The sequence below is a fragment of the Halichoerus grypus genome, chromosome 3 (assembly GCF_964656455.1).
Source record: "Halichoerus grypus chromosome 3, mHalGry1.hap1.1, whole genome shotgun sequence".
In the NCBI taxonomy this organism is placed as follows: domain Eukaryota; kingdom Metazoa; phylum Chordata; class Mammalia; order Carnivora; family Phocidae; genus Halichoerus; species Halichoerus grypus.
Genome location: NC_135714.1, coordinates 132,357,162 through 132,371,678, shown reverse-complemented (window position 1 = coordinate 132,371,678; position 14,517 = coordinate 132,357,162). Strand labels below are relative to the sequence as shown.

The 14,517-nt window shown below is 35.7% G+C and overlaps 1 long non-coding RNA gene across 3 annotated transcripts in view; it reads right to left on the bottom strand.

Moving 5' to 3' along the window:
* The window catches only part of LOC118532399 (uncharacterized), a 28,105-nt gene extending 14,420 nt beyond the window's left edge, over positions 1-13,685 (bottom strand). For all 3 annotated transcript variants that reach the window (XR_013446528.1, XR_013446529.1, XR_013446527.1), the window contains exons 1-5: positions 13,636-13,685; positions 12,571-12,648; positions 6,431-6,571; positions 3,914-4,020; positions 501-612 (exon numbers count right to left, since the gene is read on the bottom strand). This is a non-coding gene — a long non-coding RNA (uncharacterized LOC118532399). The remainder of the gene's footprint in view (positions 1-500; positions 613-3,913; positions 4,021-6,430; positions 6,572-12,570; positions 12,649-13,635) is intronic.
* Positions 13,686-14,517: the final 832 nt, after the last annotated feature.

Here is a 14,517-nt window from a genome sequence, read left to right as displayed (position 1 = left end):
TTTTTTTTTTAATGTAAGCAAAAACAACTCTGAATCTCTGATTCCTTTTCTAGGAAATAGCCAGAAATTTTCCAGCAAGAATAGAAGAAATGTTATTTCTGTTTTTACTGCTAAAGAACAATATATATTAAGACATAGTTAGAAGTTAAAAATTTAAATATCCACAGCTCTCTAAAAACTTTTTAAGAAAACCATACGTGTGACACCCAAGAGCCTAAACATAACTTAAATACTAAAGGTGGCCAAGAAAGGAAAGGAATGGAATCGGGACGAGTTTTGCCACAGGCATACAGAAAATTCAAATTGAATAACAAGCTTGTTATAGAACTATTGACTATTTTTTTTAACTACACACTATCAAATAGTAGTAACCCAAAATTTATAACCCATTATAACTTAGCTAGGTTGGCCTTTATAATAAATACTTTCATACATAAATGATTAAGAATAATCCAACCAATTCTTTAACATTGGAATAAAAAACCTGATAATTTACTTACTCCATTTACATTTGTTTTAGCTTGTGTTCCATATGTTTCTTCAAATCTTAAAATTTGAAGGTGAACCTCACTATAATCTTCCACACCAGGATCTTCAAATATAAGATGAGTTCTGCAGCAAAGGATATGATAAGAAAAAAAAAAAAAAAAAAAGCAAATGGGATAAAGAGGTACAAACTTCCAGTTATAAAATAAATAGGTCATGGAGATGAAAAGTACAGCATAGGGAATGTAGTCGATAATATTGTAATGATGTACGGTGACTACATTTATGGTGGTGAGCACTGAGTAATGTCTAGAATTGCTGAATCACTATGCTGTACACCCGAAGCTAATATAACAGAGTGTGTCAGCTATACTTCAGTAATTAAAAATCTATAAATAAATAAATACAGTATAAGCAAGTATCATTACCAGACTCAACCAAATACTGTTCCCTGTGGAATGGTCTGAGCCTGTTGCTAGCTGGCTGTCTCCATGATAAGAAAGGGAGGTTGGCAAGTGTTCAAGGACCAAATGAGATTTTTTTTTTCTCCTAAAATCAGAATCATTAAAAGAGAAAGAAAAGAAAAAAATATTCATGAATTTACAGTGGATCAATTCCAACATTCCCTGAGTTGTCGTTCTTGATCGAGATCACCTGTTTTGGATGTCAACAACAACTACATTTAAAGGGCTAGGACGATCTGGGGCATTGAGGGCTATCAAGTCATCCTGAATAGAGCTTTAGCTTCAAACCACATTTGGTATGTTATAGCCTCAATGTCCTTATTTTCTAAACAGTCTAAAATTGAAGATTTCCTCTTTGATACGATAATTACACGTACGTGCAAGTACTTTTTACATATCTTAGATACTAGAGTTTTGGGGTTTTGTTGTCTCTGAAAGTTTTGTTATTCATTCAGTGTATTACATAAGATCAAAGAATGTGGTCTATAAAATGTCTAGTTTCTGAAACAGATTAAGGTAGCTTTGAGGATGCTTGGAAATAAGGTGCATACTTGTCTTGTGGGCAAGAATGTTCTATCTGTAGTTATTAATTCAACTTTTATATTATTCCAATATTCTATGTCCTTTTTAATTGTTTATTTAAGGGGTGCCTGGGTGGTTCAGGTGGTTAAGCACCTGCCTTCCATTCAGGTCATGATCCCAGGGTCCTGGGATTGAGCCCCACGTTTAGGCTCCCAGCTCAGTGGGGAGTCTGCTTCTCCCTCTGCCCCTGCCCCCTGCTTGTGCTCTCTGTCTCTCTCTCTCACTCAAATGAATAAATAAAATCTTTTAAAAAATTGTTTATTTAATAATAAATAATAATAATAAGTAATCATTATTACTTAACTCATTAAATATGAAGATCTGTGAAAATCTTCCACAGCAATGATATTTCTCGCTTTCTCTTTAGGTATCTAATAGCTCTGACTTAAATGTCTTAACGCTTAACGCTATGTTACCTAGCACATGAAAGTGCATGACCACATTATCTTCATTGTGAATGATACATTTTATGCCATTTGAATTCTACCTTCCTTTCAATATCACCGTCCCCTATTTTTTCCCTTTTCATTCTCCCCTTCCTTCTCCTTTTCTATCCCCTTGTCCTTCTCCTTCTTGTTCCTTTCCCACTCTGATTCTTCTGACTTTCTTGTGTTGTTTGGTTTCAATGTCTATCATAACATATAGTTGGACTTTGATTTTAACCTATTCTAAGAGACTTTATCTTTCAACTGAGCAGTATATAGCATTTACGTTTATTTGCACAACTAATGATTTTGACTTAACTTGTGAAATCTTGTTTTATGCTTTCTGTTTTAATGTTTGCTTCATTTTATGATTTTTGGAATAGTTATTCATTCATTCAACAATATTTACTGAATAATATGTGCTAGATATTGTGACTTAGAACTATGTTTTCATGGCTTTTATTTTATTTAGGTGCCTAAGAAGGCACTCATTTTTCAGGTTTCCTTGTTCAAACATCACTAAGTAAAGCCTTCCTTAGTTGTTAAAATTACATTATGCTCCTGCATTATTCTTTTCCATAACACCCTTTAATATTTTTTCACAGTATTTTTCAATTCTTTATTTGTGGGTTATCAGCTTAATGTCTACTCATATACCAAACTCCATGAGGATAGCTGCCTTGTCTGACATACTGATAACTATACACCCAGGACCCAGAAGTCACTGCCATGTAGTAAGGGATGCAAAGGTTGAAAGAGAGAGTTAATTAATTAATTAATAATGTAGGTAGTCTTAAAAGTGCAGATTGTAATTATCTTTTTTTTTAAAGATTTTATCCATTTTTGCAAGAGAGAGAGAGAGAGAGCACGAGCAACAGAGAGGAGCAGAGGGAGAAGCAGACTCTCCGCTGAGCAGGGAGCTTAACTGACTGAGCCACCCAGGCATCCCTATTATTATTATTTTTAAAGATTTTATTTATTTATTTGAGAGAGAGAGAGAGTGAGCGAAGAGAGAGAGCACAAGTTGGGGGGAGGGAGGCAGAGGAAGAAGCAGGCTCCCCGCTGAGCAGGGAACCGATGCAGGACTCCATCCCAGGACCCTGGGAGCATGACCTGAGCCAAAGTCAGACACACTTAACCATCTGAGCCACCCAGGTGTCCAACAGATTGTAATTATCTTAAATCTTTAATATATAGACACTGTGACTCTCTACTAAGTGATGGGATCACAGACTACTTTCACTCATTTTCCTGTTTATATATTTTGTACTTTTAAATGTTTTGATCACCACTGTTGATAAAGACTGAAATCATTTTACACGAGTCCCTCCCTATTAAGAAAATATTAGCACTAGTTTGTCTTTTCATATCTGTCACCAACACTTATTTTTACTAATAGGGGCTTGAATCTTTAACCACATGACATGGTAGGAAGCATCACTACTGTAAGATGTAAATGATTTGGTTCTAGCATCAGAAATTCTATAAAAGTTATTAAATAATTAAATTTGGCTACAAAAATATGACATTTCTTTATCTGGATATGTTTAAAGAAAAGAGAACTTTCTGGGACACACTAAGTGATCTCCAGAGGCAAAAACAGTTGGCTGTACCATATGATCTGTCAAAGGGTCTATTGCTTTGATTCTATCACCTGTTACCTTTCCAAACATCATCTCTAGGTTAAGAGATTTTCAAGTAGAAGCTAGTATCCATAGAACTTTTCTAATACTTACTTGTTTATCTGAGCATACTAAACTGTAGAACTGTTGGGGTGGGGCTCATTTGTATTGTCAACAGCACCCTCCATTTACCACACAATGTACTGAGTGGATATATAAATACATTAGAGGAAAATGTGAAGTCATTACAATAATGATCCTTGTGAAATAATTTGATGATTAACATGCTTTAAATTTAGACGGGAAAACCCATCTTTTTGTTTCATGTACAAACCTTTTCAGAATATGTTCAGTTTTTCTCCTTCCCTTTTCAGTTGCTTTTGGACCTCCCATTGTGCAGACAGCAGTTGCTCCAAAATCATCACGGTAACAAGCACTTACCTGCCAACATGAGGTTACAAATATAAACAATGATATTAATCCATGCCAACAATAATATGCCCTAGAATGGATCACATAACTTTTTTTTTCATTTTTTATTTAAATTCAATTTAGTTAACATATAATGTATTATTAGTTTCAGAGGTAGAGTTTAGTGATTCATCAGTTGCATAGAACACCCAGCGCTCATTCCATCAAGTGCCCTCCTTAATGCCCATCACCCAGTTACCGCATCCCCCAGCCCCTCCCCTCAGCAACCCTCAGTTTGTTTCCTATGGTTAAGAGTCTCTTATGGTTTGTCTCCCTCTCTGGTTTCATCTTGTTTCATTTTTCCTTCCTTTCCCCTATGTTCATCTGAGTGTTTCTTAAATTCCACATATGAATAAAATCATATGATATTTGTCTCTCTCTGACTGACTTATTTCACTTAACATAATACCCTCTAGTTCCATCCATGTCGTTGCAAATGTTAAGATTTCATTCTTTCTGATGGCTGAGTAATATTCCATTGTATATATATATACCACATCTTCTTTATCCATTCATCAGTTGATGGACATCTGGGCTCTTTCCATAGTTTGGCTATTGTGGACATTGCTGCTATAAACACTGGGGTGCATGTGCCCCTTCGAATCACTACTTTTGTACCCATTAGAAAAATATCTAGTAGTGCAATTGCTGGGTTGTAGGCTAGTTCTAGTTTTAAATTTTTGAGGAACCTCCATACAGTTTTCCAGAGTGGCTGCACCAGCTTGCACTCCCACCAACAGTGTAAGAGGGTCCCCCTTTCTCCACATCCTCACCAACATCTGTCATTTCCTGAGTTGTTCATTTTAGCCATTCTGACCAGTTGGATCACATAACTATTGATCAGAAACTATTTTATCTATTCTAAGTGTATAAGTAAGTAAAGTTATCTTTTCTTAAATGAAATAATGACCTTCATGGAGGTAAAATGAAAGCATTAATAATAAACTGTGTGTGTGGGTATAAGATTATATTTCTGAATATACAGAAATATTTTGGGGGCTTTAAAGTTTACTTCTGTCTAAGCTTCCAGTTAAGCTTTTGCTTCTACGTGGGCGGAGACTTTGGAAACACTCTACTGGAAACAATCTAAATGTTAGATAAGAATGGAATGGTTAAATAAACTATGATATATGCAGATAATGGAATGCTGTGGAGCACTTTTGAAATAATGTAAAAAAGTAAATAATAAAAAAAAGTGAAAAGTAAAATTATTTAATCATGAGGAAATGCTCCTAAGGTTGTATTTTTAAAAAGATGCAAAAATAGTATACAATATAATCTAAATATGTGTGTTTACATTTGCGTGTAACTGCCACCCTTTTTTATGCTAGTTTGAATTACATTTCTGTCACTTGTGATAAAAAAAATCCTAACTGGTATACTTATAACTATGCTAACAGTATGCTTTTTAAAACTGACACTTTATTTCGAGAGGCAGTATCATTCATAGCTTTCAGAGTCTGTTTTAAAGCAATAAGATAAAAATGCATTATGCCTAAATTCTGTTTTCTGTCATGGACATATCATATCTAAAAAAGGAACATTATGTTTAATATACAGATATATTTTCTCTGTATTGATACTTCAATACCGATTCCACAGTCCTTCTCTATGATGCTTTATGATTGTGGTGCCGCCATACACACCTAGTTTTGGACAAATAATGACTACCCTAAATCTAAGGAATTGTGAAATTATAATTTACATATACCAAGTAGTTTTAACCAATATCAAGAAATCAAAGAGAGTCTGTGGGCTTATCTCCCTACCATGTTTTCTACCTCCTTTCTACAGGAAATCATAACTTTATTCCTAACTAAATACCCTATCATACAGAGGGAACTTTATGTGCTTTCCCCCAGACCTCTAAACAGGTAACAAAATAACACAAGAGAAAAGACCTTATACAGTGGACTCCTGGACAACAAGGGGATAGGAGCACTGATCCCCCATGCAAAAATCCATGTAGAGGGGCGCATGGGTGGCTCGGTTGGTTAAGCATCTGCCTTTGGCTCAGGTCATGATCCCTCGGTCCTGGGATGGAGTCCTGGATCACACTCCCTGCTCAGCGGGGACCCTGCTTCTCCCTCTGCCTTCCGCTCCCCCTGCTTGTACTTGTTCTCTCCCTCTCTCTCTCTCTCTGTCAAATAAATAAATAAAATCTTAAAAAAAAAAATCCATGTAGAAAAAAAAAACCCATGTGGAACTTTTGACTCCCCAAAAACTAAACTAATAGTCCACTGTTGACCAAAAGCCTTACCAATAACATATACAGTCAATTAACATTTATTGTATGTTATATGTATAATATATTCTTACAATAAAGCAAGATAAAGAAAATATTATTAAGAAAATTATAAGAAATAGAACATCTACTTACAGTATTGTACTGTATTCATCAAAAAAAAAAATCCATGTATAAGTAACCAGTGCAGTTCAAACCAGTGTTGTTCAAAGGTCAACTGTGAAAGGAAGAAGAGACCTTTTGCTCCTTGAATCTACACTGCTCCATGTTCAATACCTAAAAATTGGAGAGAAAAACAGAATCACTTATTTTAATACAAAGCCTGTTCATTACTTTAAAAAAAAGCTGTTTTTAAAAATGAACTAAAAAGTTAAAGAAAGGAGAATATTAGAAATTCCCTTAAAATGAGTGACAACTTATTTTAACTTGCTGTCCATTTACACTACCTCACTGACAAGATCACCATAGGCTTTTAGGCTTCTGAGTACATCCTTGTGAAATGGAAAGATCTTTATTTGCCTCACCGAGTGTCAGGAAAGATGGGCTAATTACAGCTTAATACAGTTCACATTCTGATCTTATAAATGCAGTTGTGTGCTATTTTATACATATTTATGTCCATTAAGTATAATCTCTCTCTGAACTAAACAACATCTAAAACACTACTCAGCATGAAGAAATTATGGTCTGAGAATAAAGTGGGTGTTAATAAGAATTGATACAAGCAAGGAGATGCATATCAGTGGATAAATAATATACATGCCTGCATTATTTGGTAAATGTAATAGATGTACAGTTTTTTGCAAACAATAGGAAATTTTCAAGAGAAGCAAAAATCTCAGTTACTATCTTCATGTCACTGAGAGCATTCTGAAAGTTTTATATCTAACCTATTTAATAATATTATGCAACAAATACAAAGAAATAAACTCTTTAAATTCTCAAAACAAAGATTCTAGAAATATTACAGCATTATCATGCTTTTATCTTTAGCATTTATTTGACCAAACAAAACATCTTGTTCTGGGAGCATGAACTTCTTACAAGAGAAAGGAATTGGAAGTCTGGGAGACCCAGATTTAATTCCCCAATTTATCTGTGTCTTCTCAGGCAAATTACTCAACCTCTCTGTCTCCCTTCCCTCTTGTGCAAAATGAGTGAGATAACTACTTGGGGAAGAGAGTTGCAAAGATTAAATACCTCTGAGGAGCCTACTTCATATGTTAGCAATAGTAAACACTACTTGGTGCTCCATTAATTTCCCCTCCTCTTTTCCCAAATGACCATTCAAAAACCATGTGCATTTCGAACTGAATTTCTAGCTGCAAACCATTCAAAGTGAAAGACATTATAGCTGATTCATATTCTAAAATCTGAAATGGGTCTTTAAAAGCCCCTCCTATCTAAATGATTTGAAGCAATATTATTTCATTAAGTTCAATAAAGTTCTCTTAAAATTTGTTATATTTTATGACCTAATTAAACATACATACAAGTGCTGGTTTAAAATCAAGATGCTAGTCAACAAAAATGTAGCTGAACCCCTTAATTCAGGCATATAATGTAGCAAAACAGCCTGCAGTACAATAAAGTCAGCAAAGTAAACACTGGAAAGAGATAGTTGGCCTTGTTGTCTCTGTTAAACATGTCAAAGTACTGCATCTGAAAATATTTGAAAAATCTGCCTATTTTCCATCTGTTATATTTCTCAGAGGATAACTGAAAGTTCATGTGAAAGTTCACTGTAAGTTCAAATATGTCATATCAGGTCATTTGCAGGGTAAAGGTTCACTGAGAGTTTATTATTATTTTTTTAAAGATTGAAGTGGAAAAAGAATAAATATACTAATTGAAGCAATTTTACATTGCATTATGACCACTGCATTTTTAAACATCATAAATAGAATTTATAAATTTTAAAAGGCCATGTGCAATGCTTAATGGCAATAACAACAATTATAAGGAAAGTGCCTAAGATAGTATCCTTGGGATTCTTCTTAGAGAAGAGACTATAGATCAATTTTCGTTGTTCTACGTATTATTTAAAGTACAACAGTTGCTATATTTTACATTGTACCGAATACTTTGTTTAAACTGCATATTTAAAAATAGTACACAGGGTTGCCTGGGTGGCTCAGTCAGTTAAGCATCTGCCTTCGGCTCAGGTGATGATCCCAGGGATCAAGCCCCGCATCAGGCTCCCTGCTCAGTGGAGAGTCTGCTTCTCCCTCTCCTTCTGCCCCTCTCCCTACTTGTGCTCTCTCTCTCTCTCTCCCTCTCATAAATAAATAAAATAAAAAACAGTACATAGAGACAGAAAAAAGAAACATCGAAACAGTAAATAAATATAGTCTTACTGTAGCTGAATAGGGATGATTTTTAATTTGAAATTGCTAAGAATGCTGTTTGCGGTACATAGTTTGTGGGCTGCTTACAGCAAAAGTAGGAAGCCAAGAAAAATATGCTTCATTTGGAAAAAAAAATGACTAAGTCATTGAAAAAAAAATCTAAATCGAATAGACATTAGTCAATATTATCTGAATTGCTGGAGCAAAAATTAAGATTTGCTTTTTGATAAAATCTTCATATTTTAAAAAATGCTTAGAAGAATATAATTTTCAGGGAAAGTAACAGTGAACATATATATATCTTCAAATATATATAAAATATAGGACATAGCTTCTGGGTTCACCAATTTAAAAAATTTTCTTTCTCTAACATACTGGTACATACGAGAGTTCAGCAAAGGATTCTAAATATATGGAGTAAAGGTGCATTCCACTCTTTCCTGTCAAATGCATGTCCTCAGCTTCACAATATAACTTGCAGTCTGTACTTGGCTCCTCAAATTGAAAAGCATATTTGTTTTTCTCCAGCATGTCCATATTCTCTTCATGATGTATTGCCAACTGGTTTTAATGGACCATAGCATTATTCATGGCATTAAACCATATACATGTTAGACATATACATGTATCTAATGAAATTAATTTTTTTAGCTGTTAAAGAAGGAAAGGTAGAGTGCCTGGGTGGCTCAGTCGGTTAAGCGTCTGCCCTGGGCTCAGGTCATGATCCCAGGGCCCTGGGATGAAGCCCAGCATACGGCTCCCTGCTCAGTGGGGAATCTGCTTCTCCCTCTCCCTCTGCCTCCCCACCACGCTCCTGTATGTGTGTGTGTGTGTGTTTGCACGCGCGTGCTCTCTCTTTTTCTCTCTCTCTCTCTGAAATAAATAAACAAAATTTTTTAAAAAAAGAAGGAAAGGAATTCTGAGTAAGATGTAATGACTGTAATGAGGTGTGGGGCAGATCACTGTCTTCCTTGACCACTTTCGCTTATTATTTGCTGCTTTCTAATCACAGCTTTCCATCTCAGAAGTTATTTTCTTCTTCCCACTCTGGATTGGATGGGTAAGAATTTGAACTACACTCTCTCTGCTACCCTCAACTTTCCCCTTGCCTTCCTGACATTCCTTGATTCTCCCGTGGCGGTTCTCCTCCCATTCCAAGCCACCTCATCCTTTTTGTTTTGTTTTGTTTTGTTTTTAAGATTTTATTTATTTATGACAGAGAGAGACACAGTGAGAGAGGGAACACAAGCAGGGGGAGTGGGAGAGGGAGAAGCAGGCTTCCCACCGAGCAGGATGCGGGGCTCGATTCCAGGACCCTGGGATCATGACCCCAGCCAAAGGCAGACACTTAACGACTGAGCCACCCAGGCGCCCCAAGCCACCTCATCCTTTACCAAGACTTCAACTATCATCTCTCGCAGATTGTCAAGAAAAACTTTATGTCTTTCCCTCACATACCCCCAAGCTGTTTTCAACTGCTGATATGTTCCATGCATACAGAAACCTAAATGAAATGCTACCTCTGCCTCTGTTACTACCATTATTACTATTATTACTACCACTAGCATCACTGCTACTGCTGCCTCACCACTATTAATACTACCATCGTTACTGTGTCTCCTGAGTACCGTTCACTGATGCGTTCACTGTGTCAGGCACTGGATTCAGCCCTGACCAATAGCAACCTATTTATAGTAATCTTTGCAACAACCCTATGAGTAGGTACCATTATCCTTATTTTATACTCAAGGAACTCAGTAAGACTCAGGACTACGTCACTGTAATGGAGAGGTGCAACACATGTTCAGATAAAATCAAAGCATGCTTCTACTCTTGTGTTAACACAATTTATCTTTCACTAGTCTCCAAATATTTGATGAACATTGAAATGTAAAACAATAAGATAATGAACATCTTGTTGAAAAATTACTATATATTTTTGGTACTGTCCTAAGTGCTTTATTCACTCCCTTTCCGTAGTAACCCAATGAGAGTAGATATTACCATTTTTCTTACTCTACAGATGGGTGAAATTGAGGAACGTAAAGGTTGAGTAACTCGTCCCATCTCATGGAGCTGGTAAGTGGTAGAACCAGGATTCCAGGCAATATCTCGAGAGTTCGTGCTTTTTAATTGCTATTCTGGGCTAAGTGATACATCCGATAAATTTGTACAAATGCAAAGATCCATGCCCTCAAAGAGTTTACAGTCTTGTTGAACAGATAAGAAGAGCAAGATGATAAAATCTAGGAGGTCAGATTTCTGGCCCGTCAACTATCTGTTTTACAGTTGCAAAGCTGTTACACTGGAAACAAGAGGCAAAGAAACTAACTACAAGACTTCAGAATCCTGATAAGATTCTATAAGAGCCCTCAGAATCTAGATAAGAAAACTGGCAAATTTGGATGAATATAAAATGAAGCAAATGAAGGATATTATGGAGTGAAAGCTGACCTTACTGGTGATTGATGAGATAAGTGAGATATGGAAGAGAACCAAGATCACCTGAAGCTAGGTCTGTGGGAGACTGACCATATCACCATCAAAAATGTACACGTCTTAAATAGAGACTGATGAATTTGAGGTAAGAATAAAATTATAAATAAAAACAAATCTATTTGGATAAGTCATCTGCTCCCAAGTAAGGGTAACCACTGCAAAAGCAGATGATCATTCTGAGAGATAAAATACATAGGTCTAAGAGCAAAGGGCTGAGGACACATTTCCCGTTGGTGCTATAACCCTCATGTACTTATGGCTTCCTACTTGTCTGGTACCATATGACAGCCAAGGAGGAGAAGGAAGAGTTAGAAAGAAGAGTGTGTGTCACCTGCCTGGCTCTGGACAAGGATCAGAAAAAGAATGTGAAACAAGACTGGAAAGACCACTGTCTAGATTGAGAGGGGTCTAGAATGCCATCTATAGATTCCTAATTTACACTGGAGGCAAAACCTATGTATTGTAAGCTTCATACTGGTGGAGCTGGCTCATGCTGGAGGAGCTTCTTGGAGTCAGGACAAAGAACCTTCTCCCAACAGAGCCCTGGATGGAATGGGGTCCTTGTATTTCAACGTTCCATTACATTTAGTATATTTAGTTCTTAAAGAGAAAGACTATTTCTATTTAGGTACTATATCATTTTCCTAGGGCTGTCATAACAACGTACCAAACTATGGGTGTTTTAAAGCAATAGAAATTTATAATCTCAGTTCTGGAGGCTAGAAGTTTGAAATCAAGGTGTGGACAAGCAGGGCCATGTTCTCTTTGAGCTCTGGGGGAGAATCCTTCCTTTCCTTTCCTAGCTTCTGGTGCTTTGCCAGCACCATTTGGTGGTCCTTGGTTTGTAGATGCATCACTCCAATCCTGTCTTCATGTGCTATTCTCTCTGTGTGTCTTCACATTGTCTTCCTTCTGTGTGTGTCTTTCTCTATGTCCAAATTTCTAATTTTTTATAGGCACACCAATCGTATTGGATTAGGGCCCACCCTAATGATGTCATTTTGACTTGATTATCTCTGTAGAGACCCTATTTCCAAATAAGGTAACATTCTAAGGTCCTGAGGGTTAGAATTTGAACATATCTTTGGGGGACACAATTCAACTCATAACAGGTACAAAGGTCAGCTTAATAATAAACTACATCTATAGAACATGAAAATAGGAATATCAAATATTGTATATTATCTTAGGGAAGTATGATTTTTAAGGTGCCAAAAAGAATTCTCCTGAAACTTAACTCTGGATCCTAATAAGATAATGATGACTAAGATATAAAGTTTGTGTTTCACAATACAAAAACAGTACATAATGCAAATGAAGAAACAATACAAAATTAAAAAAGAACAATAATGAAATACAGTTTAATAAACACATAATAAAATTTCTAAAACATAGATACTATATGCCATGCTATATAAACTTTCCTACCTGTCTGGCATCAAATACCAATCTATGAATTTTCCATCAATACTCTGAGCACCACATTCAGTGAGGTGGCCTGCAAGGCTGCAAAAGAAACAAAAATGACAATATGGTAACCAAAATTTTCAATACCCACCCAAATATAAAATTAAACCTTATTTCTTAGAAGTATTGTCATAAGAGTGGGGAAAAAACTTGGTGACTTTATGTGGGTGTCATTTTGTTTTCGTTTTAATAAAGTAAGCCAATGATGCAGAAAATCTAGTTTGGAATAACAGAAAAAATACTGGTCTAAGAATCTTGGGAACATAGGCCAAATGATAAACTTGAAGCAAAATGGGGCTAATGCATTAGCTAGTGTGGTTGTGAGAATTGACTGAGATAAAAATATGTGAAAGTACCATGAATATTGCAAAGTGCTTCAAAATGTAGGTTATTATCTGACTGGAAGTATGACATGAATTTGTCATTATGTTATTTATAGAATAGGAGAGAAAATTTATAAAATATGACTATCCTATTCGATAAGTTAATGGACTAAAAGTTATCAATAAATCTATTATTAAAACTCACGCTTCAAAAATCTAGATCTGAAGCTCTTCATAGAGTTAAGAGCTGTAATCAGCATGGGATAATAAAATACTTTGAGTTTTAGTTGTTTGGCTTGTGTGAATCCAGCTTGTGTGACTACTTAACTCACTCTGTAACTTTGGGCCAGTTATGTAACCCTGTTGTATATCAATTTCCTCATCTCTCAAATGGGGACAACAACCTCTGCCTAATAAATGAATTGTGAGAATAAAAAATAATTTTTTGAAGTGCCTATCACATAGTAGGCATTCAATAAATGATGGTTACTTTGTTTCATAAAATGTCTTGAATCTTTGTATAAGACATATTTCTTTAGCTTTAAAATTCTGCAGTATTAAAGAAATTCAATTATGTTCAGTTTAAAATGTATTGAAGATGACCTACCAGACACATATATCTTAATTTCTGAAAAGCTTAAGTAAATTTCACTATCATGTTGTTAAAGAGTAAAATTATTACTAGCATTATTATTAGACTTACCTTCCAGGTGCTAATAAATCAAAGCCATTGCTTTTCCAACCAAACTCTGAGAAAAAAAACCCACAAAAATTAATTACTTATTTTATAATGCATCCATTTATAGGTAGAATCTTCACATAGTATCTGTTTGAGATAAAGTAATTAATTCCCTACTTAATCTAAAGTACCAATCAAGACTACTGCATAGATTCAAATACAAAATTATACAAAGAAATTAACAAAAACCTCTCATAAAAACTTGGAAGTAGAAATTCTGCTCTGGACAAGATGGAATAACCTGGACCCAATTTACACTACTGCCTGAAACAACCAAAAAAACAGACAGAATATATGAAACAATAGTGTTCAAGACACTGCACATCAGGCAATGAAGAATAGTGTCCCTATGAGATGTAAAACAAATGAGATGAGCCTATGACTGAGTTTCTAGGCTACGCACTAGGACGGGGAATTCCAGGGGGCCTGGCAGATTCCCTGAGTTGAGAACCTGAGAGTCTAGGGAAACTGAGCTGACTAGAGTTCACAGGGCAGGTGAGCACAGAGGGAAAAAGCTGTACAGACAGAGAACTCTAAATCTCTGCATAGGGTCTCTCTTGAGCACTCAGCTGAGAACCAGCCATGAGGATCTGAAGAGGCTACCTAGTCTGGCAATAGTGACTATTCTCACCAGCAGACTGGAAAAATCTCATTATTCATAGGAAATGGGTAAAGTGTTCAGAAAAGACTTGCCTCAATAGTGGGAAATAATTAGTCCTAGACTAGATGCTGCTCTGGTCCTGTTTAACGAATCTTAAAAGCAAGACCAAAAAGGATCACACAATTTCAAAGTAACTTATCACATTACAAGATAATAAAAATATTTACAGGAATACGAAAATATCC